General features: G+C 36.5%; 4 non-coding genes across 4 annotated transcripts; 2 read left to right on the top strand and 2 right to left on the bottom strand.

Moving 5' to 3' along the window:
* Positions 1–6,941: 6,941 nt before the first annotated feature.
* On the bottom strand, positions 6,942–7,014 carry TRNAF-GAA (transfer RNA phenylalanine (anticodon GAA)). Its single transcript has one exon. It is a non-coding gene; the product is annotated as a tRNA-Phe (tRNA).
* A 1,667-nt stretch (positions 7,015–8,681) lies between these two features.
* On the top strand, positions 8,682–8,754 carry TRNAT-UGU (transfer RNA threonine (anticodon UGU)). Its single transcript has one exon. It is a non-coding gene; the product is annotated as a tRNA-Thr (tRNA).
* Positions 8,755–9,973: 1,219 nt separating this feature from the next.
* On the bottom strand, positions 9,974–10,060 carry TRNAS-GGA (transfer RNA serine (anticodon GGA)). Its single transcript has one exon. It is a non-coding gene; the product is annotated as a tRNA-Ser (tRNA).
* Positions 10,061–18,680: 8,620 nt separating this feature from the next.
* TRNAR-UCU (transfer RNA arginine (anticodon UCU)) lies at positions 18,681–18,752 on the top strand. Its single transcript has one exon. It is a non-coding gene; the product is annotated as a tRNA-Arg (tRNA).
* Positions 18,753–27,200: the final 8,448 nt, after the last annotated feature.

Here is a 27,200-nt window from a genome sequence, read left to right as displayed (position 1 = left end):
CTGCTTTAGTTTCTGTTTGTGGTGACATAAGTCCCTCCCTATAACTCTTGAATTAAGAATTCTCACAATAACAGGGTCTACTCGATGTTAATTAGGCGTAAATGAAACTTTAGCAAAAATCTCGTAAAACAAAAAGGATATTCAATTAATATAATATCAACTCATTAAAGAAAATTGAGGGCATGCTTAGGTTAATGAATATGTTTCATTCATATATAATGCGTACACCCTGTGTATGTTCTATCCTATAGGAATTCCAATATAGGAATTCGATAGGAATTGAGTTGTTGTTATGGTAAGTTAACACGGTTCGTTATTAAACCATGGATTTGATTTACCAAATCCATAATTATTGTATACTCTTTGATAGATATAGCGCAACCCAAATTAATTCCTAATCCTTATTTTACAAGTTCTTAATAGTTCTCTTTTCTTATTTTGAATGCAAATACCTAACTAAATACTAATAAAATTCTTTGTTGACAGCAATCTATGCTTCACAGTAGTATATATTTTGTATATCGAAGTCCTAGATAGGAAAGTAGAGTAGGCACAGATCCTCCACAAAAGGCAAAATGTATATGAAAAAAAAGATTGATTGAACTTTCCAATGGACTCATTCCATGAGTAAACGATTGAATGGGATTCGCTTGGGCAACGAAATCAAGTCCTGGTCCCCTTTTCTCTCTTATTGAATTAACTAATTCATTTCCTTTTTACTTTTGGATTTTTTTTGATTTGATTTGGCATTATTCAACAATAAAAAAAGAAAAATTTCGACAAATTCCTTTTTTTTAATTATGTGATAATTATGAGAACCAATCCTACTACTTCTCCTCCCGGGGTTTCCACAATTGAAGAAAAAAGTACAGGTCGTATCGATCAAATTATTGGACCCGTGCTGGATGTCACTTTTCCCCCAGGCAAGTTACCTTATATTTATAACGCTTTGGTAGTCCAGAGTAGAGACACTGCCGATAAGCAAATTAATGTGACTTGTGAGGTACAACAATTATTAGGAAATAATCGAGTTAGAGCTGTAGCTATGAGTGCTACGGACGGGTTGATGAGAGGAATGGAAGTGATTGACACGGGAGCTCCTCTCAGTGTTCCGGTCGGTGGAGCTACTCTCGGACGAATTTTCAACGTTCTTGGGGAGCCTGTTGACAATTTGGGTCCTGTAGATAGTAGTGCAACGTTCCCTATTCATAGATCTGCGCCTGCCTTTATCGAGTTAGATACGAAATTATCCATCTTTGAAACAGGTATTAAGGTCGTCGATCTTTTAGCTCCTTATCGACGTGGAGGAAAAATAGGACTATTTGGGGGGGCTGGAGTAGGTAAAACAGTACTGATCATGGAATTAATCAATAACATTGCTAAAGCTCATGGGGGCGTATCCGTATTCGGTGGAGTAGGGGAACGGACTCGTGAAGGAAATGATCTTTATATGGAAATGAAGGAATCCGGAGTAATTAATGAAAAAAATATTGAGGAATCAAAGGTAGCTCTAGTCTATGGCCAAATGAATGAACCACCGGGAGCTCGTATGAGAGTTGGTTTAACTGCCCTAACTATGGCGGAATATTTCCGAGATGTTAATAAGCAAGACGTGCTTTTATTTATCGATAATATCTTTCGTTTTGTTCAAGCAGGATCAGAGGTATCCGCTTTATTAGGGAGAATGCCCTCCGCAGTGGGTTATCAACCTACTCTTAGTACAGAAATGGGTTCTTTGCAAGAAAGAATTGCTTCTACTAAAAAGGGATCTATAACTTCGATTCAAGCAGTTTATGTACCTGCAGACGATTTGACCGACCCTGCCCCTGCCACAACATTTGCACATTTGGATGCTACTACCGTACTTTCCAGAGGATTAGCTTCCAAGGGTATTTATCCAGCAGTAGATCCTTTAGATTCAACCTCGACTATGTTACAGCCTCGGATCGTTGGCAACGAACATTATGAAACTGCGCAAAGAGTTAAGGAAACTTTACAACGTTACAAAGAACTTCAGGACATTATCGCAATTCTTGGCTTGGATGAATTATCGGAAGAGGATCGTTTAACTGTAGCAAGAGCAAGAAAAATTGAGCGTTTCTTATCACAACCGTTCTTTGTGGCAGAAGTTTTTACTGGTTCTCCAGGAAAGTATGTTGCTCTTGCGGAAACTATTAGGGGATTTCAACTAATCCTTTCCGGAGAATTAGACGGCCTACCTGAACAGGCTTTTTATTTGGTGGGTAACATCGATGAAGCTAGCACGAAAGCTATAACCTTAGAAGAGGAGAACAAATCGAAGAAATGAAATTAAATCTTTATGTACTGACTCCTAAGCGAATTATTTGGGATTGTGAAGTGAAAGAAATCATTTTATCCACTAATAGTGGCCAAATTGGCGTATTACCAAACCACGCCCCCATTAACACAGCAGTAGATATGGGTCCTTTGAGAATACGCCTCCTCAACGACCAATGGTTAACAGCGATTCTGTGGAGCGGTTTTGCGAGAATAGTTAATAATGAGATCATCATTTTAGGAAATGATGCGGAACTGGGTAGTGATATTGATCCGGAAGAAGCTCAAAAGGCACTTGAAATAGCCGAAGCTAACTTGAGTAAAGCTGAGGGTACGAAAGATTTGGTTGAAGCGAAGCTCGCTCTCAGACGAGCTAGGATACGAATCGAGGCTGTCAATTGGATTCCCCCATCCAATTGAAGACAATCCAGTGGTTTATAGTTGATACAAAGAAAAAGGGAAGAGGGGTAGAAAAAGTTATTAGATAGCGAAGCGAAGTAAGTCCAATGCTATCTAGTAATTTTTCTACCTACTTACCTACTATTGGATTTGAACCAATGACTCCCGCCGTATGAAAGCAATACTCTAACCACTGAGTTAAGTAGGCAATTTATCACCACAAAGGAAGACCCATTACTTCGATCGATTATATATTGAATCCCTTTTCTAAGCAATACCGCTCTGTTATTGGTCTGTTATATACTAAATACTAAACTAAATACTAAACAGATACAGATCAAAGGGGTATCCTCTGGCATTAGAAAATATTCATCTTGACAAGAAATTATCTATATGTTAAGATATCTCTGATAAGGGCTATAGCTCAGTTCGGTAGAGCAACTCGTTTACACGTGCGCCAATGCTTTTCAAAGGAGCTTATTATGCAATGAACATAATCGATCTTATTGCAAAATCAATGTCTTACTTCATAGATTCGAGAGAATAGGAGAACAGTAGCCTGACAAACAGTCGGTTCAGTCCGATTCAGGTGCCAATTCAGGTGCCTAATCAAATAGAACCCTTATGGATTTGCTAGTTGATAAGGTAAATATCCAGCCCACTAAATGCTAGGCGTAATGAGGATAAGGGCCTCCAAAAAACTTCTTTTCGTTCTATGAACTTTAAGGTGTATGAAGTCTCATAGTTAACTCTTGCAGTGGAACGATAGAGACTCCATTTCACTTAGGTTGATTTAATTTAGACCGGAGGCAGACCTAAGTCAAGGTAATCCTCCTTTGAAACACTTTGGTATTGCTCCTAGATAGATCATAATACAAAAAATCAATCAGAGCACAGGGAGCCATCTCATTATCTTTCCGTAAAGAAAAACTATGGTGGACTAACTGATCTTTAAATCAGTTTATGAAAGAGCCCAATGCAAAAAAATGCATGTTGGGTCTTTGAAACAGTTCAAATCATTTCGATAATAATCCGTTTGATCTGTTTTACCGAGAAGGTCTACGGTTCGAATCCGTATAGCCCTAATATGCCCTTTTTTAGATTTTAGGATCTCTATCCTATGTTTTCTTTAGTTTAGTATAGTTTTCATTTTCTCATTAGTATTTGTTTATAGACTGGATAGGCGCCTGCGACATAGAATAGAGATAAAAGCATTACCAAAGGCTCATTCATCGAAAATCAAAATCATACAGACAGGAAAAGAAAAACGAATTTCTATCAAATCAATAGAAGAAAGGATCCTTTCCCTGATTTGAATCCCGTCCTCCTTCAAATAGGATATCTCTAGACTTCCCTATAATAACTGCAATGATTTTATCCATTTTGCGAATTCCTACTTTGTTTTAAGTATATTTATTACTTTGTTTATAGATACATTATGTAAATTGATCAACTTTAAATAGAAAAAATAAAGTAAAGAGTAAATAAGAAAACAGAATATTCTGTCTCATAGTTCTGAAATAGAGTTCTTTATTTTTATTTTATAGTATTACTTCTCATTAATTATACTGCATAGATTAGTCCTACTATCTTAATTAGGTTCTAATTTAGTAGTATTCTCATTTTTATTTAATAGTCTCTTATTATTTTATTATTAAATATTAAATAAAGGATAGAGCTATTCTTTTTTCTAGAGATTCTAGAGAAAGCGAGACAAAGTGAAACGAGAAAGTTTTCTTTATATAAGAATTAGATCTACATACACCATATCTAAATAGAATGGAAATCCAAAAGAAAGGGAGTTGGGATTCCATTGGATGAATCTTTAAAGAAGATGCAGCACAGAGGAAACAAAGGCTAAACTTAAACTAAGCGCTTTTGTTTGAACAAAAAAGATTCTTGTTTCACCGAGGAAAAGAGAGAAGTTCTGGATAAATTGACAATGCTGAATTGAATTGACTAATTTAAGTTCCGCCTATTCCACATTAATGGGAGTACATTATGTTTCTGCTTCACGAATATGATATTTTTTGGACATTTCTAATAATAGCAAGCCTTATTCCTATTTTGGCATTTTCGATTTCAGGACTTTTAGCCCCGGTTAGTGAAGGACCAGAGAAGCTTTCTAGTTATGAATCGGGTATAGAACCCATGGGAGGGGCTTGGGTACAATTCCGAATACGCTATTATATGTTTGCGCTCGTTTTTGTTGTTTTTGATGTGGAAACCGTCTTTCTATACCCTTGGGCAATGAGTTTCGACGTATTGGGTGTATCCGTTTTTATCGAAGCTTTGATTTTCGTGCTTATCTTAGTTGTTGGTTTAGTTTATGCATGGCGAAAAGGAGCCTTGGAATGGTCTTAACTGAATATTTAGACAAAAAAAAAGAAGGAAAAGATTCTATTGAGACAGTTATGAATTTGATTGAGTTTCCCTTACTTGACCAAACAAGTTCCAATTCTGTTATTTCAACTACACCAAATGATCTTTCGAATTGGTCAAGACTCTCCAGTTTATGGCCCCTTCTATACGGTACCAGTTGTTGTTTCATTGAATTTGCTTCATTAATAGGCTCACGATTCGACTTTGATCGTTATGGATTGGTACCAAGATCAAGTCCTAGGCAAGCAGACCTAATTTTAACAGCCGGTACGGTAACAATGAAAATGGCTCCCTCTTTAGTGAGATTATACGAGCAAATGCCTGAACCAAAATACGTCATTGCTATGGGAGCCTGTACTATTACAGGGGGAATGTTCAGTACGGATTCCTATAGTACTGTTCGGGGAGTTGATAAGTTAATTCCTGTGGATGTCTACTTGCCGGGCTGCCCACCTAAACCGGAGGCAGTTATAGATGCCCTAACAAAACTTCGTAAGAAGATATCGCGAGAAATAGTTGAGGATCAAACTCTATCTCAAAATAAAAATAGATGTTTTACTACCAGTCACAAGCTTTATGTTAGGCGCAGTACTCATACAGGAACTTATGAGCAAGAATTGCTCTATCAATCACCATCTACATTAGATATATCTTCTGAAACTTTTTTCAAATCCAAAAGTTCAGTACCTTCCTACAAATTAGTGAATTAGGAGAGGGGCTCTTTTGTGTAGAAAAATAAAAAGCAGGGCAATCTTTCAAACTTGCATCCGAAATGTGAAATATTTATACAAAGAGGGAGAGATGAAGACAATGCAGCAGGGTTGGTTATCTAATTGGCTAGTCAAACATGAGGTGGTTCATAGATCTTTGGGCTTTGATCACCGAGGAATAGAGACTTTACAAATAAAAGCAGGGGATTGGGATTCCATTGCTGTCATTTTATATGTATATGGTTACAATTATTTACGCTCCCAATGTGCTTATGATGTAGCACCCGGTGGATCTTTAGCTAGCGTGTATCATCTTACGAGAATACAATATGGTATAGATAATCCAGAAGAAGTCTGCATAAAAGTCTTTGCCCAAAAGGATAATCCTAGAATTCCGTCTGTCTTCTGGATTTGGAGAAGTGCCGATTTTCAAGAACGCGAATCTTATGATATGGTGGGAATCTCTTATGATAATCATCCGCGCCTTAAACGTATCCTAATGCCTGAAAGTTGGATAGGCTGGCCCTTACGTAAGGATTATATAACCCCCAATTTTTATGAAATACAAGATGCTCATTGAATGATAAGAAATTCATGCTCACTTATACAACACAACTCCAGATTTTATTCAAGTCAAGGAATATTTTTAGGTTCTTTTCCTAGATGAAACGGAATACCTATTTATAATTAATTCCTAATTATACAAAAGCATTCCAGATAGACTGAGCAAAAAAAGGGTTTCATTTGGATTCCCCTATTTTGAAAATCGCATATTAATTTCCTTCATATGAACAGAAAAATAGGATGACTCAAAGAAGTTCTCTACCAGGAACTTTGTACCGCGCACATTACTTAGCACAACTAGGAAAATAAGATAAGATAAAGATAAGCAAGACTAAAAAAATATTCGTCGGAATAGCGGAATACAAAATTAAGAAACGCAAAAAAATAAAGGGGAATCTCACCCCCTTCTTTATCATAAAGAAAAGATATATTTTAAAACTTCTTTAAAAAGAAAAAGAAGTGCCTCTATATTTATATTATAGATTTATCCACTTAGATGAATAAATATTATTAATGAATATGTATCACAATCCATCTCGAGGTATTTGGATCAATACCTATTCGGTGGATCTTTTTTTTTTTTTTCTCTGCCAGGAACCAGATTTGAACTGGTGACACGAGGATTTTCAGTCCTCTGCTCTACCAACTGAGCTATCCTGACCTTTTCTTGTGCATCATCCTAGTAGAGTATTTGTATCTATGTCAATTAAAAGGACTAAAAATTAATTAAAGTATTTCAAATTTTAAATTTGAAAATGGGGGGGGTAGTCCTATGCATTGTGCATGGTTTACTTAAATAAAACTTAAAAATAGAGTGAATAACCAAGATTTCTTGCCGATACTCTAATAAAAAAGAAATCTATTCAATGAATAGGATAAGATCCATTGAGTTCTCTTCGCATTCCTTTGTGAAAGAGTAGAATGAGAAAGCTAATGAATCTTAAACCCATTGCATTGATAAAAAGAAAAAAAAGTGCATTGATAAAAAGAAAAAAAAAAAGAGGATAAATAATAATAATATAGTATAGTTAGGGAATAAAAGAGGATTTGGGGATAGAGGGACTTGAACCCTCACAACTTATAAAGTCGACGGATTTTCCTTTTACTAGAAATTTCATTGTTGTCAGTATTGACATGTAGAATGGGACTCTCTCTTTGTCCTCGTCCGATTAATCCACTTTTTTAAAGATCTCGAAAACTTTGAATTTTAATTGAAGAATTTGATTATTCAATATTCGATTGGAGTGGATTCACAATAATGAAAAAAAAAAATTATGATATGAGTTTTTTATTTCATAATCATTATCATTTCTAATTTCATTTTTAAAAAAGATAAAGAACCTATATTATAATTAGAATATAATATGAGTTCTGTGATTAATCGTTTGCTATGTCAGTATCTATACGTGTTTATTAAATGTATAAGGTATAAAACCCCTCTTTCTCTAATTTAGAACTAGAAGGAATTCCACTAACAACACAACGTAATTAACTCGATTCGTTAGAACAGCTTCCATTGAGTCTCTGCACCTATCCTTTTCCTTTGTATTCTAGTTCGAGAACCCCTTGTTTTCTCAAAACACGGATTTGGCTCAGGATTGCCCTTTTTTAATTCCAGGGTTTCTCTGAATTTGGAAGTTACCACTTAGCAGGTTTCCATACCAAGGCTCAATACAATCAAGTCCGTAGCGTCTACCGATTTCGCCATATCCCCATTTCCCTCTTCTTTGAGACCAGGATTCCTTGTGTAATTTCATCCATCTCTTAGTTTTTTTTTTGAATCATTGAGTTCATCACTCAACGTAGTCTAGCAGTTCAGTTCGACTCTATTTGAGAGACCTCGCTTGCTTATTGCAATTCAGAATTGAATTGATTCTATCCTTGATGTATTTGCAATTCAATCCGAATCAATATATCCAAAAGTTTTTATCTCCCCCACCTCCCGTCTTACTTTTTTATAGTATTCAAAATTATACTATAACGCTTGATATTTATTCTTTTTTTCTAATCAGAATTAGCAATTTTATTTACTCTGACTCTATGTTCCCCTTAGTGAAATATTAATCCTCAAATTATTAACAAATAATAAAGTCTATAATGATCGAATGAAAATACCAATAAATTCTATAATTTTATTTTTTAATATCCTATAGTTAAGCATATCAAGCTAACTTTATCTTTAAGAAGTTTTAGTATTTTTTTATTTTTATAAGTATAACTTCAAATTTAGAACTAGTTAATAGCTAAGATTAATAACTAATATCTGAGATTTTACGGATTTCCTATACTATACCTATTTCTATTTGTTACACTATTTCCGTTATGTAAGCCCACTTAGCTCAGAGGTTAGAGCATCGCATTTGTAATGCGAGGGTCATCGGTTCAAATCCGATAGTCGGCTTTTTTTTCTCTATCGATGTTCTACGAACAAGAATCTCTTTTTTTCCGAATTAAATGGAGAATCCAGGATCTTTTATGTTTTTTACCTTACAATTTTGCTAGATACAAAACAATAAAATAAATAATATATATACAAAAAAAAAAGATTTTGATGAAATTCCATTTTTTGGGGTACTTTAGTTGATTTTACTCTGTTTATCCTGTAGTTTAATTCAGTTTTAATTTCGATGTATTCTGTAATGTAAATACAATGAAATTAATTGTGTAAAATGAAATTTCAATAAAATAAAAAAAGGAGTCTTCATGTCCCGTTATCGAGGACCTCGTTTAAAAAAAATACGCCGTCTGGGAGCTTTACCAGGACTCACTAGAAAAACACCTAAATCCGGAAGTAATCTTAAAAAAAAATTCAATTCTGGGAAAAAGGAGCAATATCGTATTCGTCTTCAAGAAAAACAGAAATTGCGTTTTCATTATGGTCTGACAGAACGACAATTACTTAGATATGTACATATCGCTGGAAAAGCAAAAAGGTCAACAGGCCAGGTTTTACTACAATTACTTGAAATGCGTTTGGATAATATCCTTTTTCGATTGGGTATGGCTTCAACCATTCCTGGGGCCCGCCAATTAGTCAACCATAGACATATTTTAGTTAATGGTCGTATAGTCAATATACCAAGTTTTCGTTGCAAACCCCGAGATATTATTACTACGAAAGATAACCAAAGATCAAAAGGTCTGGTTCAAAATTATATTGCTTCATCGGACCCGGGGAAATTGCCAAAGCATTTGGCGATTGACACGTTGGAATATAAAGGACTAGTAAATAAAATCCTAGATAGGAAGTGGGTCGGTCTCAAAATAAATGAGTTGTTAGTTGTAGAATATTACTCTCGTCAGACTTGAACTTAACGAAAAAAGGAAAGGTTCATAGAATTTTCTTCCCCTTCCCCTTTCCCCGAACTAAATCGCCCTAAGACCATTACCATTAATTTGTATTTTCCCATCAACTAGCTAAAATTGATTAACCCTAGGATTAGGATCCTTTTTTCTTTTTTCCTCTATGTGTATTTTACATACCACAGTAATTTGCTATAGAGAATTTCTAATTTCTATTAAATCAAAATAAGATAATATAAGATATTATATTATTGCTGGAAAAAATTGTTATTTGATTTGATACATTGTGATCCTTAACGTTGATGAATTAAGAAAAACGGAAAGAGAGGGATTCGAACCCTCGGTAAACAAAAGTCTACATAGCAGTTCCAATGCTACGCCTTGAACCGCTCGGCCATCTCTCCTACATAACTTATTATGGAAAATAAACTGAGTGAATAGCGAGTTTTCTTATTCCTGCAGTACAGGTACAACCGCAACCACTCGGGGGTTCCATAGTTCTATTGGAAAAATTCCTTTTGATCTAAGTGGAAGGATACAGGATTTTTTACTAGAAATTGCGCTCGCTATAAAATAAAAGTTTTAATTTGGGTTTTCCCGCAACTAAAGAAAAAGAAAATGGAAGAATTCTTCTTATTGCATAATAAAATAAAGAAACCTTAGAATTCCGTTTGCATAAGATACGCTACACCATACTATCGAAATCAAAAATAGGGTATGAGACAATTAATAACTTTGAAAACACGAAATAGTTGATAACATAAGTTGTTGTTCAGAAATAGGAAAGTGGAATGAAATCCAGTCTTAGTCAAATATTTCATATCTCTTCGTGTCCAAGCAGAAGGAAAAGGATACAATTTGAGCTGAGCGGAAAATCCATATCTCTCTTATCCATTTAAAGCATATGGATTTAGAGTAGAGCATATGGATCAATCTATTTATAATTATAAGAATCGAATGTGTTTGTTTTTATGTTATTTTGTGAAGGAATGAAAACAATTCTATATAGAATGGGTTGGGAATTATGCCTAGATCCCGTGGAAATGGAAATTTCATTGATAAGACCTCCTCAATTGTAGCCAATATTTTATTGCGAATAATTCCGACAACCTCAGGAGAAAAAAAGGCATTTACTTATTATAGAGATGGTGCGATTTGACTCTTTTTTTTGCTTTTTTTTAGCCCTACCTATACCTCAGTCTTACGAAAAAGAGAGGGGGGTTGGCATAGAGAGAACCAAATTTGTAAAGCAAACAAACCCACGCTTCGGGAAGGTGAGGCGAACTAACAATTCCTTCCGTCGTGTATCCTCGATTGATGCGGCTTCAGATACTTCAATTGTAGATTTGAGTATTGAGCGAAAGGTTACACCTACAGGATATGGTATGGTATGGATTACAGGCCAATCCTACTCTATTAGTATCCGTAGGCAGCATAGGGGAGAAAAGCACTACACCTAGAAATAGGAATCAACAAGAGAAAAACTTTGTTAGAAATTACCCCTTTCCTGATCGGTATCAGGGCTGGGAAGAATGGTTGGGATAACAAACAACCATCAGGTTTGTACTTTGGATACCCCTATAACCATCAAAGATCGTTGAAGTAGCTAATTCCTCTAAATAGGAGGCGTTGAGAACAAAGAAATTATTGGAGCTATCGTTTTCCTCTAGCATTAATAGAATTCATTGGTGTTAAGAAAAACCTCTTGTGGGAAGGTTGGCTAGAGATTTCTTGGAAAAATACCAGCCCCTTTCGGTTCATAATGAGACGGGACTAATTCTATTTTGATTCTATAGATTATTTCGCTTAGTACTATTATGTACAGAAGGGAGGAGCCGTATGAGATGAAAACCTCATGTACGGTTTTGGAACGGAGATTTTTTGAATAGAATGAACGACCGTAACGGATGTTGGCTCAATCCGAAGGAAATTATGCGGAAGCTTTGCAAAATTATTATGAAGCTACGCGACTAGAAATCGATCCCTATGATCGAAGTTATATACTCTATAACATAGGCCTTATACACACAAGCAATGGAGAGCATACAAAGGCTTTGGAATATTATTTCCGGGCACTAGAACGAAACCCCTTCTTACCGCAAGCTTTTAATAATATGGCCGTGATCTGTCATTACGTGCGACTATCTCCACTATAGAAAGAAAAAAAAAAAAGAGAGGATCAAATTTTCTAGTAAATACTAGAAAAAAAGGGCTTTCTACATAGGGATCGTAAAAACAACGATTTTTCCCTATCAGCTGTAGGAAGGAAGGACACTTCACGAGAATCAAAAAACGAAGAAAGTATGGCCTATACTACTACTCTATGGATAAAGTTTCTCAAATTGATAGAGAAAGCACCGTAAAGATCAATTAGTGAGCGACTGGGTCGATACAACTAAAAAAAACTGCTTACTTATCCCATGATATGGGGCAAAATTTAGGAATCCGCTTATGTAATAGAGCCGATCCACTAAGGGATTAAGCAGCGGTGTAGTATCAGATCCCAAAGATAGTAAGTTCTTTTGTTCTTTCTTATGGAAAAAAGTCTTTTTCAAGGATTCTATAGAGATTTCATATATGAAACCGGGATAGTTACCTCTCAGAAAATTTGAACGAAGGCTCTATATCTATCTATGCTTCATTCTTCTGAAGGTGGGAAAAAAGATCAAACTGATTATTGATAAAAATTAGGGTTTGAAACTTAGGTAATTAATTTCTTCTGCTTAACCCAAGAACAAATTGGATCGATTTTTGATAAATCGAATTCAGTTAAGATAGGGGAAATTCAGATAGCAATTTCTGAGCCGTATGAGGTAGGAAACTCTCAAGTACGGTTCTAAGGGAAGGAACTTCCTATTCCGACCGAGGAGAACAGGCCATTCTACAGGGTGATTCGGAAATTGCGGAAGCTTGGTTTGATCAAGCTGCTGAATATTGGAAACAAGCTATAGCGCTTACTCCGGGAAATTATATTGAAGCACAGAACTGGTTGAAGATTACGAAGCGCTTTGAATTTGAATAAGACCATGCTCCTTCTTTTTCATAAAATGGGTGGTTTGGTTGTTGATCCATTAATCAAATAAATTAGGTCGTAAGATCGAATCAAGAATTTCATTATATCCATTTCTTATACCTTCTATTTTATATGATATTTCATAAGAATAAACCATAGGGATAGGGTCTAGAATAGAAGTAATAAAGTGAATAAAAAGAGGGGGCAATCTAAATATTGCTAATATATTAGGACCATCTTATTAATAATTCTAATGAGTTATCTTGGAATTTAGAATCAAATAAAAAACCCTATATTATGCTCAAGGAAAGTAGATATAGATAGGAGCTTATGCCCTCAAAAAAAATACACTAGTTTCTTAAATTAAAAATAAAAAAGATTTTTTTCTTACGTCGAGAAATATTTGTTTTTCAAGATAAACAATGTCCGTTAGGCACCTAATCTTTATGTCATAATAGACCCGAACACTTGCCTCGGATTGACTTCAATATATAATTGCTCCAGTGAATAACTAAAAAAAAAATAGAAGGATGGTAGATAGTAAAGAAAAGAACTAATCACAATATCTATCTTTCAAAATCTATCTTTCAAAATCTATCTTTCAAAATATATATCTTTCAAAGATTCACTAAAAAGACAGTTGGCGGGTCTCTTTGTATGTCTTGTCCGGAAAGAGGAGGACTTAATGATTATTCGTTCGCCGGAACCAGAAGTAAAAATTGTTGTGGATAGGGATCCTGTAAAAACATCTTTTGAGGAATGGGCCAGACCCGGCCATTTCTCAAGAACACTAGCTAAGGGCCCTGATACTACCACTTGGATCTGGAACCTACATGCTGATGCTCACGATTTCGATAGTCATACTGGTGATTTGGAGGAGATTTCTCGAAAAGTCTTTAGTGCTCATTTCGGGCAACTTTCCATTATCTTTCTTTGGTTGAGTGGCATGTACTTTCATGGCGCCCGTTTTTCCAATTATGAAGCATGGCTAAGTGATCCTACTCACATTGGACCCAGTGCTCAGGTAGTTTGGCCTATAGTAGGGCAAGAAATATTGAATGGTGATGTAGGCGGGGGTTTCCGAGGAATCCAAATAACCTCTGGTTTTTTTCAGCTTTGGCGAGCATCTGGAATAACTAGTGAATTACAACTCTATTGTACTGCAATTGGTGCATTGATTTTTGCAGCGTTAATGCTTTTTGCTGGTTGGTTCCATTATCACAAAGCCGCTCCCAAATTGGCCTGGTTCCAAGATGTAGAATCCATGTTGAATCACCACTTAGCGGGATTATTAGGACTTGGGTCTCTTTCTTGGGCGGGGCACCAAATTCATGTATCTTTACCAATTAACCAATTTCTTGACGCTGGGGTGGATCCTAAAGAGATACCACTTCCTCATGAATTTATCTTGAATCGGGACCTTTTGGCTCAACTTTATCCTAGTTTTGCCGAAGGAGCAACCCCTTTTTTCACTTTAAATTGGTCCAAATACGCAGAATTTCTGACTTTTCGCGGAGGACTAGATCCAGTAACCGGTGGTCTCTGGCTGACCGATATTGCGCACCATCATTTAGCTATTGCTATTCTTTTCCTAATCGCAGGTCATATGTATAGGACCAATTGGGGTATTGGCCATGGACTTAAAGATATTTTGGAGGCTCACAAGGGCCCATTTACAGGACAAGGCCATAAGGGTCTTTATGAAATCTTAACAACGTCATGGCATGCTCAATTATCTCTTAACCTAGCTATGCTAGGCTCTACAACCATTGTTGTAGCTCATCATATGTATTCTATGCCTCCCTATCCATACCTAGCTACTGACTATGGTACACAACTTTCCTTGTTCACACACCACATGTGGATTGGCGGATTTCTAATAGTCGGTGCTGCTGCACATGCAGCAATTTTTATGGTAAGAGACTATGATCCAACTACTCGATACAACGATCTATTAGATCGCGTCCTTAGACACCGCGATGCAATCATATCCCACCTTAACTGGGTATGTATATTTCTAGGTTTTCACAGTTTTGGCTTGTACATTCATAATGATACCATGAGTGCTTTAGGCCGTCCACAAGATATGTTTTCGGATACTGCCATACAATTACAACCTATCTTTGCTCAATGGGTACAAAATATCCATGCTACTGCGCCTGGCGTAACAGCTCCTGGTGCAACAACAAGTACTAGCTTAACGTGGGGAGGCGGCGAGTTAGTAGCAGTAGGTGGCAAAGTGGCTTTGTTACCTATTCCATTAGGAACCGCAGATTTTTTAGTCCATCACATTCATGCATTTACCATACATGTGACTGTATTAATACTTTTGAAAGGTGTTTTATTTGCTCGGAGTTCCCGTTTGATACCCGATAAAGCAAATCTAGGTTTTCGCTTTCCTTGCGATGGGCCTGGCCGAGGGGGAACATGTCAAGTATCCGCCTGGGATCATGTTTTCTTAGGTTTATTCTGGATGTACAATGCAATTTCGGTAGTCATTTTCCATTTCAGTTGGAAAATGCAGTCGGATGTTTGGGGTACTATAAGTGATCAAGGGGTGGTAACTCATATTACAGGGGGAAACTTTGCACAGAGTTCCATTACGATTAATGGGTGGCTTCGAGATTTCTTGTGGGCACAGGCATCGCAAGTCATTCAGTCTTATGGTTCTTCATTATCTGCATATGGTCTTTTTTTCTTAGGTGCTCATTTTGTCTGGGCCTTCAGTTTAATGTTTTTATTCAGCGGCCGTGGTTATTGGCAAGAACTCATTGAATCTATCGTTTGGGCTCATAACAAATTAAAAGTTGCTCCTGCTACTCAGCCTAGAGCCTTGAGCATTATACAAGGACGCGCTGTAGGAGTAACCCATTACCTTCTGGGTGGAATTGCCACGACATGGGCATTCTTCTTAGCGAGAATTATTGCAGTAGGATAGTGGCTAGGAGGATTTGAAAGGCATTATGGAATTAAGATTTCCCAGGTTTAGCCAAGGCTTAGCTCAGGACCCCACTACTCGTCGTATTTGGTTTGGTATTGCTACCGCACATGATTTCGAAAGTCATGATGATATTACTGAAGAACGTCTTTATCAGAACATTTTTGCTTCTCACTTTGGGCAATTAGCAATAATCTTTCTATGGACGTCCGGAAATCTGTTTCATGTAGCTTGGCAAGGAAATTTTGAATCATGGATACAGGATCCTTTACACGTAAGACCTATTGCTCATGCGATTTGGGATCCTCATTTTGGTCAACCCGCTGTGGAAGCCTTTACTCGAGGAGGTGCTGCTGGTCCAGTGAATATTGCTTATTCTGGAGTTTATCAGTGGTGGTATACAATAGGATTACGCACCAATGAGGATCTTTATACTGGAGCTCTTTTTCTATTATTTCTTTCTACGCTGTCCTTAATAGCGGGTTGGTTACATCTACAACCCAAATGGAAACCAAGCCTTTCGTGGTTCAAAAACGCGGAATCTCGTCTCAATCATCATTTGTCAGGACTTTTCGGGGTAAGTTCTTTGGCTTGGACAGGACATTTAGTTCATGTTGCTATTCCCGCATCCAGGGGGGAGTACGTTCGATGGAATAATTTCTTAGATGTATTACCCTATCCCCAGGGGTTGGGACCCCTTTTGACGGGTCAATGGAATCTTTATGCCCAAAACCCTGATTCGAGTAATCATTTATTTGGTACCGCTCAAGGAGCGGGAACTGCCATTCTAACTCTTCTTGGGGGATTCCATCCACAAACACAAAGTTTGTGGCTGACCGATATGGCTCACCATCATTTAGCTATTGCATTTATTTTTCTCATTGCCGGTCACATGTATCGAACTAACTTCGGAATTGGGCACAGTATTAAAGATCTTTTAGAAGCGCATACTCCTCCGGGGGGTCGATTAGGGCGTGGGCATAAGGGCCTTTATGACACAATCAACAATTCGATTCATTTTCAGTTAGGTCTTGCTCTAGCTTCTTTAGGGGTTATTACTTCCTTAGTAGCTCAACATATGTACTCTTTACCTCCTTATGCATTCATAGCACAAGACTTTACTACTCAAGCTGCTTTATATACTCATCACCAATATATTGCAGGGTTCATCATGACAGGGGCTTTTGCTCATGGAGCTATTTTTTTCATTAGGGATTACAATCCGGAACAGAATGAGGATAATGTATTGGCAAGAATGTTAGACCATAAAGAAGCTATCATATCTCATTTAAGTTGGGCTAGCCTCTTTCTAGGATTCCATACCTTGGGCCTTTATGTTCATAACGACGTCATGCTTGCTTTTGGTACTCCAGAAAAGCAAATCTTGATCGAACCTATATTTGCCCAATGGATACAATCTGCTCATGGCAAGACGACATATGGGTTCGATATACTCTTATCTTCAACGAATGGCCCCGCTTTCAATGCGGGTCGAAGCCTATGGTTGCCCGGATGGTTGAATGCTGTTAATGAGAATAGTAATTCGCTTTTCTTAACAATAGGACCTGGGGATTTCTTGGTTCATCATGCTATTGCTCTAGGTTTGCATACAACTACATTGATTTTAGTAAAGGGCGCTTTAGATGCACGCGGTTCCAAATTAATGCCAGATAAAAAGGATTTTGGATATAGTTTTCCTTGTGACGGCCCAGGGCGCGGCGGTACTTGTGATATTTCTGCTTGGGACGCATTTTATTTGGCAGTTTTCTGGATGTTAAATACCATTGGGTGGGTTACTTTTTATTGGCATTGGAAACATATCACATTATGGCAGGGCAACGTTTCACAATTTAATGAATCCTCCACTTATTTGATGGGATGGTTAAGAGATTACCTATGGTTAAACTCTTCACAACTTATCAATGGATATAATCCTTTTGGGATGAATAGTTTATCGGTATGGGCGTGGATGTTCTTATTTGGACATCTTGTTTGGGCTACTGGATTTATGTTCTTAATTTCCTGGCGGGGGTATTGGCAGGAATTAATTGAGACTTTAGCATGGGCTCATGAACGCACACCTTTAGCTAATTTAATTCGCTGGAGAGATAAGCCCGTGGCTCTTTCCATTGTGCAAGCAAGATTGGTTGGATTAGCTCACTTTTCCGTGGGTTATATATTCACTTATGCAGCTTTCTTGATTGCCTCAACATCAGGCAAGTTTGGTTAATTTAGTTTGTTTTTTTGTACTGTATCAGCACCTAGTTCATTACTCTTGATAGAGAGGGAGGATCTGCCTTTTTAGATTTCTTTTTCTATTTATTTTTCCATCTAGGATTAGAACCGTATACTTGGTAATAATAGCAACGACACATTATGGCAAAAAAAAGTTTGATTCAGAGGGAGAAGAAGCGGCAGAAATTAGAACAGAAATATCATTTGATTCGTCAATCTTTAAAAAAAAAGATAAGAAGCAAAGTTTCTCCCTTGAGTTTGAGTGAAAAAACGAAAATGCGAGAAAAATTGCAATCCCTACCGCGTAATAGTGCACCTACACGCCTTCATCGACGTTGTTTTTTGACCGGAAGACCTAGAGCTAACTATCGACATTTTGGGCTATCCGGACACGTACTTCGAGAAATGGTTTATGAATGTTTGTTACCGGGTGCAACAAGATCCAGTTGGTAAGGATAAAATACCCTTTCGTATTTGTATGGATTTCTGGAATTGATAATCATAGAGGAGCCCTCTTTACCATTCTGTATAAATGGACTATTCTATTTGTATAGATATTGGTAGAGGGGCGTATCCAACCCTCTTTTATCCACTAGTTACCCCTCTTTAGTTTAAGAGTATAGAGCAGTTTGGTAGCTCATAAGGCTCATAACCTTGGGGTTGCGGGTTCGATTCCCACTACCGCCTCCATACTCCTTCTTTATGATATATGCATGATATAATATATACATCATGCATTTGTATCTGGATTTTTTGATTTCCTAAAAGAGTTTTGGTCTAACAGTTTTTTCTCGGAAGAAGCAAAAAAATAAAAGAAAGAATAAAATATGAAAGAAAAGCGTCCATTGTCTAATGGATAGGACAGAGGTCTTCTAAACCTTTGGTATAGGTTCAAATCCTATTGGACGCAATCTTATTTCTATCTATTCTTTAAATAACTATACTAAACTAAAAACAAAGAAAACTTTTTTGCATGATTCAAATGAAAAAGCTTTCTCAACGATTCCTATTCTACTAACAAGAGTAGACATGCAAAATTTATTTGTTACTGAAGAGAAAACCGTTCCAGCTGTTCCTGAATAGCTTCCTTCAAAAGGATTTCCGCTTGCTCGGTGAATGTCTTGCTAGAAGATATAATTTCTTGGAATTGAGGTTTAGTATCTTTTAGATGTTTACGTAACTCATCCAGAAATTTATTTACCTGTTCAATTTCTAACGAATCAAGATATCCTCTTGTTCCGGTATAAATAGTAGCTATCTGCTCTTCCACTGGGAGAGGATTTGCCTGGGATTGTTTAAGCAATTCCCTTAATCGTCGACCCCTTGCCAATTGATTCTGACTTGTTTTATCGAGAGCAGAGGCGAATTGTGCAAAGGCTTGTAACTCTGCGAATTGCGCTAGTTCCAATTTTGATTTGCCAGCTACTTGTTTCATGGCTTTAATTTGAGCCGCGGATCCTACTCTGGAAACAGAAATACCCACATTAATAGCGGGTCGAATTCCGGCATTGAATAGATCCGCAGATAAGAATATTTGTCCATCTGTAATGGAGATTACATTAGTAGGAATATAGGCGGAAACGTCTCCAGATTGAGTCTCAACTATTGGTAAAGCGGTCATACTTCCTTCGCCTAAAAGAGAATTTAATTTAGCGGCTCTTTCTAAAAGGCGTGAATGCAAATAAAAAACATCCCCTGGATAAGCCTCACGTCCGGGAGGTCTTCTTAATAGAAGGGACATTTGGCGATAAGCTTGTGCCTGTTTGGAGAGATCATCATAAATTATTAAAGTATGCCGTTCGCGGTACATAAAATACTCAGCCAGGGCTGCTCCCGTATAAGGAGCGAGGTATTGTAATGTAGCAGGTGAATCCGCCATTTCAGCTACTACAATAGTGTATTCCATGGCCCCCTCCTCATGGAAAGTAGTTACTACTTGAGCTACGGAGGATGCTCTTTGACCGATAGCTACATAAACACATATTACACCTTGCCCTTTTTGATTGAGAATTGTATCTGTGGCTACTGCTGTTTTGCCAGTCTGTCTGTCCCCAATAATTAACTCTCGCTGACCGCGCCCTATAGGGATCATCGAATCGATAGCAATAAGCCCTGTTTGAAGAGGTTCGTATACGGAACGCCTGGAAATTATACTTGGAGCAGGAGATTCAATTAAGCGAGATTCGGAAGCTATAATTTCGCCTTTCCCATCAATAGGTTTAGCCAGAGCATTTACAACACGACCCAAGTAAGCCTCACTCACGGGTATCTGAGCAATTCTTCCTGTTGCTTTTACAAAACTTCCCTCTTGTATCATCAACCCATCGCCCATTAATACAATCCCAACATTTTTGGATTCCAAATTCAGAGCAATACCCCTAGTACCTTCTGCAAATTCGACTAATTCACCTGACATTATTTCACCAAGACCTATAATACGAGCAATCCCATCCCCCACTTGAACTACGCGACCTATATTCTCAATCCCTACTTTCCTATTATATTGTTCAATACGTTCGCGGAGAATTTTATGAATTTCGTCGACTCGAAGGGTTGCCATTAGTGTTTCTTGACTCTTTTTTCGGAAGCAAGGGGAAAAATAATGCCTAAATTCTAAACGAAAGTAGAAGTTCAAGGCCTAATTAATTTAATTATTTCTTCCATTCCAGGGACCCGAGAATGCCAATATTAGCACGAATCGTACGGAAATGTAACTCGGTATTCAAACAACTATTCAGAGTTCCTAGAGCTCCTTGTACGGCCTGTTGGAAAACCCGCTGTCGGACCTGATTCATTGCCCTTTGTTTTTCAAAATAAAGGGTTTCGTTTTTAGACTTTTCCAATTGTTCCAAACTAATAGAAGTAGCATTAATCAAATTTGCTTTTTCTCGTTCTATCTCAGAGTATCCATTCATTCGATACTCATCCGCTTCTAGTTCGACTTTCTGTAATCGAATCCGAGCTTTTTCGAGTTGCTCAATGGTCCCTCTACGCAATTCTTCTGAATTTCGAATAGTACTCAAGATCCTCTGTTTTCGATTATCTAATAAATCTTTTAATGAAAGTAGATTATTTTGTAAGTTTACAACTTTTATGATCTCTTCCCGAACCAAACATGAATCTTTCGATTCATTTGGCTCTCACGCTCCTTTTTTTTTTTCTATAGCTATTTCCATATCTTTTTTTTAAGTAATGAGCCTATCCTCTATCTTCTTTTTTATGTTTATATTTCAATATACCGAAACCTATATAAGACTAGATAAATATTAAGAGGACTCTTCCGCCTAGATAAAAATATATCATGGTCAGCAAAGTTGTTTCTTTATTTTTATTTGCCCTCTAGTTAATAATTTCAATTTCATTAAGAAAAACTAACTAAATAAATGGAAAATGAAAATTAATAGAATTCTTTTTTATTTTTTTTTTCTTCAAATCCAAAAAATTTCTCTTTTTTATACATAGGTCGTCGATTCGGCATTGGTTAAAAAAGGGCAGGGTGCCCCCTTTTTTTTCTAGTAAATAGTTCAAACCATTTTATCGATATGAGTGTTCTATATCAGATAAATTTTACATTAGCTATTTCCCGTTTAAATTGGTACTAATACTAATATAGTTGTAGAAAGAGTACCTCTTTTTGCCTGGACTTCAAGCAGTTTAGCTTTAACCGTGTTAATGGTCTCACATTCTTGGTTTATAGAGAATCAAAGTTGATTTACCAATGAGTCGCGAAATGCTATGGTTCTTCCATATGATTTCTGAATTTATTCAGAAGTAATTCGTCGAGATCGTGCACCCTTTTCTTATTTATCCGAAAAATACTAAAAAATATTATAAAGTGCAGCCGGATAGATCCAATCTATTCTTGAAATAGACAACTCGCACACACTCCCTTTCCAAAAAAAATCAAAACACCAACCACTACAGTTAGATTTATTAGATTTGTTGCTAAAATATCGGTATTAAGCCCGAAACTGCCAGCGGATGGCCAGTGAGCTAAAAAAACGAAAGAATGGGTTACATTTTTCATATGCTCTCCTCTTATAGATAGGACGAACAAAGAACAAAGTTTTTCGATCACTTACTTCGCTCGCCCTTTTTTGATCGGTTTTTTTAATGCAAATAGATTCAATCTAGTAATTTCTTTTAGATTAAGTCTTACGTCTTGTTTGACCGGTGAAAGACTTCCTTTGTTGAAATGTTCTGTTCCCAAAATTCCTAAAATAAAAGGAAAAAACTTTCCACTTTCCTAAACTAAGGACGGGAAATAAGAAGGTGAGCATATCTTCTAAATTAATAATACTCAACTCAGCCCTTCCTAGAATGGGGTATTATCTGTCCCGATAAATAGATAATTCCAGGAGTAATAAATAGGAGTAAATTAAATAAAGTATTGATATAATTGGAATTGTGGAAGCAAATACCAATTTACTAAAAAAAGAAAAAAGTATCTAATCGAAATCGAAAGAATTTTTTTTTTAAGATTAAACAAAAGGGTTCGCAAATAAAAGCGCTAGTGCCACAACTAGTCCATAAATTGTTAAAGCTTCCATAAAAGCTAGACTAAGCAATAAAGTACCTCGTATTTTACCTTCTGCTTCTGGCTGTCTCGCAATACCTTCTACAGCTTGTCCTGCAGCAGTACCTTGACCAACTCCAGGTCCAATAGAAGCAAGCCCTACGGCCAATCCAGCAGCAATAACAGAAGCAGCAGCAATTAGTGGATTCATGGTGAGTAGTTCCTCGTGTCAAAAAAAAGAAATGGTTAAGGATACAATCAACCAATAAATTCTTACTTCTAAGCTCTATTGGGGAGAAGTAAAGTAACTAAAAAGTACAAATTGAAATCAAATTGAAATGATAATGTGAATTGTCCGAACTACATAGAAGGGAATTCCATATCCATATATCGGATTAGATAATGAATCTAACCTAGGAATATATAATATAATATCCTATATATATACATTTGTTTCTTCTATTTTGTTTGCATATTTTCTCATTTTCTATTGAATCGGATTCTAAAATCATTGCTTAAAGTGGAAACCTGCATAAAAGAGGACTCCACTTATAGACATTAAGGATATTATAGTATAGATCTAGCCTGACTCCACCCTCCTTAATGCATATATACTTTGAAAATTCCATAATATAGTCTATTCTATTCTCTCTCCTACAACTCTAGGCTATATATTCATACGCATTTCTAACTATTTTTTTGCAACCAAGCAGATTATCTGGAACCATGCATGAATTGAGCTAAGCTGCAAAAAAAAAAAATACTATTTCCAAAAAGAGTCAATTCAATGATGACCCTCCATGGATTCACCTATATAGGCTGCGGCTAATGTTGCAAAAATAAGAGCTTGAATACCGCTTGTAAATAATCCAAGAAACATGACCGGTATAGGGATTACTAAGGGGACTAAAGAAACAAGAACAACAACGACTAATTCATCCGCCAATATATTCCCGAAAAGTCGAAAGCTAAGCGATAATGGTTTTGTGAAATCTTCTAGGATGTTAATTGGTAAAAGGATTGGAGTTGGTTTAATATATTTCTCGAAATAGCTCAATCCTTTTTTGCTAAGACCAGCATAAAAATATGCCGCTGACGTGAGTAAAGCTAAAGCAACAGTAGTATTTATATCATTCGTGGGCGCTGCTAATTCCCCATGGGGTAACTCTATAATTTTCCAAGGTAAAAGAGCACCCGACCAATTCGAAACAAAAATAAAAAGGAACATAGTTCCAATAAAGGGAACCCAGGGACCATATTCTTCTCCAATCTGAGTTTTGCTCAAGTCTCGAATAAACTCAAGGACATATTCAAAAAAATTCTGACCGTCGGTCGGGATGGTTTGTGGATTCCGAACAGCTATGACAACTGAACCTAGCAAGATAGTAATTACGACCCAAGAAGTGATGAGTACTTGGGCATGAATTTGGAAACCTCCTATTTGCCAATAGAAGTGTTGGCCTACTTCTACACCCGATATATCGTATAACCCCTTGAGTGTTTTAATGGAACAAGGTATAATATTCATATTGTCCTCTGATAAAAATTGAACTTCAAAAAAGGAATTCTTTTGATTCAACCATCTCTTTCTCAACTCAGCAACTTGAAGTATTAATCTTATATTTAGGATACCAAGAAAGCACATCAGATCATAATATATATCAATACCCTCTAATATATATCAATATTCCCCTTCTTTTTTCTATGCAAAAAAAATTCTATGCAAAAAAAAAGATATAGTAAAGTAAGTGATTCCATAAATTTACGCAGTTGCCCAAGAATTCACTATATATTCTTAATCAACGATTTCTTATATAGAGAGAACGGCCCTCACAAATTGAAAATACTAATTTGTTAAGAATCAATCGAATTGAAGTCATAGTGTCATCGTTGGCTGGAATCGATATATTCGCGAGATCCGGGTCACAATTTGTATCGACTAAAGAAATAGTAGGAATCCCCAAAATGGCACATTCCCGAAGAGCTATATACTCTTTTTGCTGATCAAGGACGATCACAATGTCTGGCAATCTCGTCATATATTTGATCCCGCCGAGATACCTTTGCAAAGTAGATAATTTTCTCTTCAAGATTGCCACATCTCTTTTTGGGAGATGGTGGAATTTTCCCATTTTTTCTTCTGCTCTTAAGTCTCTAAATTGAGAAAGTCTAGTTTTCGTAATCGACCAATTCGTTAACATACCACTGAACCACTTTTTATTAACATAATGACAACGAGCCCTTATTGCAGCTGATGCTACTAAATCTGTTGCTCTTTTTTTGGTACCAACAATTAAGAAACTTTTTCCCTGACTTGCTGCATCAAAAACTAAATCACAAGCTTCTGATAAAAAACGAGCCGTTCTAGCGAGATTTATAATATGAGTACCTTTACGCTTTGCCGAAATGTAAGGGGCCATTTTAGGATTCCATTTCTTAATACCATGACCAAAATGAACTCCTGCTTCTATCATCTCTTTCAAATTAATGTTCCAATATCTTCTTGTCATTTTTTCCACACTTCCTTTTTTTTAATCCTACCATTCCATTACGGAATTTAGTTCTTTTTGAAGATTAAGAAAGATCCGAAATAGCTTGAAATAAATAATAATTGTTCCGAGAGAACCTTGTACTAAGATAAGAGTTGGCCATTGATACATGGTATAAACATAACCACCTTAATGAATTAACTGACTTGTTTTACTTATTAAAATAAAAATCTTAAAAATCTAAAATTTGACCTGTTAGTGTTCTAAGTTCAAAAGTCTAGTAAAGTAAAAAATATTTTTATGGGGGTTCTTATGTCTCATAAAAATTGTTTGTTACGTCAGAATCTGAAGAAACTAATTCTGTATGGAGAAACAAAAAATCTCTCATTTCCGACGCGAATAGATTTTTTTTTTTTATTTCGAAATAAAGGTTCTTGTCTTGTGGGGAACGATGCACAAATTTTTGGAATCCGGTACCAACAGGTATAATCCCCCCCAGAACTACGTTTTCTTTCAAGCCTTTCAACCAATCAATGCGACCTCGTAGGGCAGCTTTTGCTAAAACTCGAGCAGTTTCTTGAAAACTTGCTTCAGATATGAAACTTTGGGTATTCAGGGAAGCCCTTGTTATTCCCAATAAGATTGCCCGATAATAGATCGATTCATCCAAAGCTCGTCCTGCTCGTTCCGCTCGCAATAGTCCGATTAATTCCCCAGGCGAAAAAACATTAGACATTCCATCTTCGGAAACCCGCACTTTTGATGTTACTTGGCGTATAATAATCTCTATATGTCTATTATGGATCTGTACCCCTTGGGATCGATAAACCTTTTGGATTTTATTAACCAAAGAGATACGACTTTGGGCTATGGTTAGCTCAGCTCCAATCAAGAATCCCCAAGGGACCCCAAGAATTCTTGGTATACGCTCATTCCAATCCTCAATTCTCCTTTCGAGATTCGGGGATAATGAATCAATTGAACGCGCTTCAAAGATTTGTTCCACTTTTGGAAGACCTTGCGTTATGTCACTAGATCTCGATTTTTCATATATAAACGTAACTAACCTATCTCCCTTGTAAAGGATTTCTCCATAATGACCATTAACAGTTGCTCCTGTAGTGGCCAAATAAGGTTTAGCTGCTCTTATAACAAAGGAATTCATATTTACAATGAAAATTTGACCGGATTTTTTTATGTGCGATTTAAATAGACATACATTTTCACAAATAAATTGTCCAAGGTGAATTATTGCCAATGTCTCTTCCCAAGAATCATGATGGACAAAGTGACAATTCAAAAGGAATGGATCCAACATTATGTTACTATCGAAATTAGAAATCCTTTTATTTTCATCTATTAAAGAGTATTTAAGTTCTTGAAGTACTTGGAAGGTTTGTTTTAAATTGTCAACGAACAAATATTTTTTTAACAGGATTTTATTATGCGTTAGTAAATAGTAAGATGAAGAAAAATGCGATATACTAGCTACAATAGCGCCTAAGGGCCCAAAAATTTCTCGAATAGGAATTCTAGGATTCCATTCTTTTATCGCATTGGGATGTTTTGAATTCTTGAATAAACCAATTCGAGAACAGTTGGATGCCGACAAAATCATCAAAGAGTGGTATTCTTTATTTCGATTCAACAAAGTGCCAATAGCTTCTGGATGTTGGCTAAGTGATTCAATCTTCGCCTTGGAATAAAAAGAATTGATATTGGCGCGATCTAACCTATTATGGGGAATCGGTCCTGCACTTGTCCTACCATACCTTTTTCGTGTATACGAAATAGTGGACTTGACTAACTCAATTCTTAGGAAATCGCGAATAAGATCATTTGCTCTTACCTCAACAAGGGAAGCACCAGCCTTTTCTTTTTCTTCTTGTTCCCAATTCACTACTAAGCAAGTTCTAACAAATTGACTATTTGTGTGATAAATTCTTTGAGTTAACTTGCTATTTTCATGAGAAATAAAATTGACAAGTCGAATTTGGAGATTATTTTCTTCTTGCAAGAGATCCTGCGGGAAAAGTGTTGCTAAATTTCTTCCTTCGTCCATTTCATATGCCACTGTAGGGCGAACGGAAACAAAATACTTTTCCTTGCTCTTGAGAATTTTTTTCCGTTGAACATAGACCCAATTTTTCCTTTTTTTTGATTCCTTAGAATCTTTTTTTTGTCTTTCTGGCGGTATCAAACAGCCACCTAATATCTTATCCGCCTCTTCAGGAAAATGAATATCTCCGGAAAATATTTTGAGTTCCGTATGGCTTTTTTTTCTCTTCACTCGGACCAGTCCGCCTAGTCGACTTCTTGTATTTTTTGTGAGTTGTGTATTCACTCCAATAAT

This window comes from Triticum urartu, unplaced genomic scaffold (assembly GCF_056163025.1).
Source record: "Triticum urartu cultivar PI428250 unplaced genomic scaffold, HENAU_Tu73 scaffold2, whole genome shotgun sequence".
NCBI lineage: Eukaryota > Viridiplantae > Streptophyta > Magnoliopsida > Poales > Poaceae > Triticum > Triticum urartu.
The sequence above is the reverse complement of the archived record's forward strand: the minus strand, read 5'-3'. Positions and strand labels throughout refer to the sequence as shown.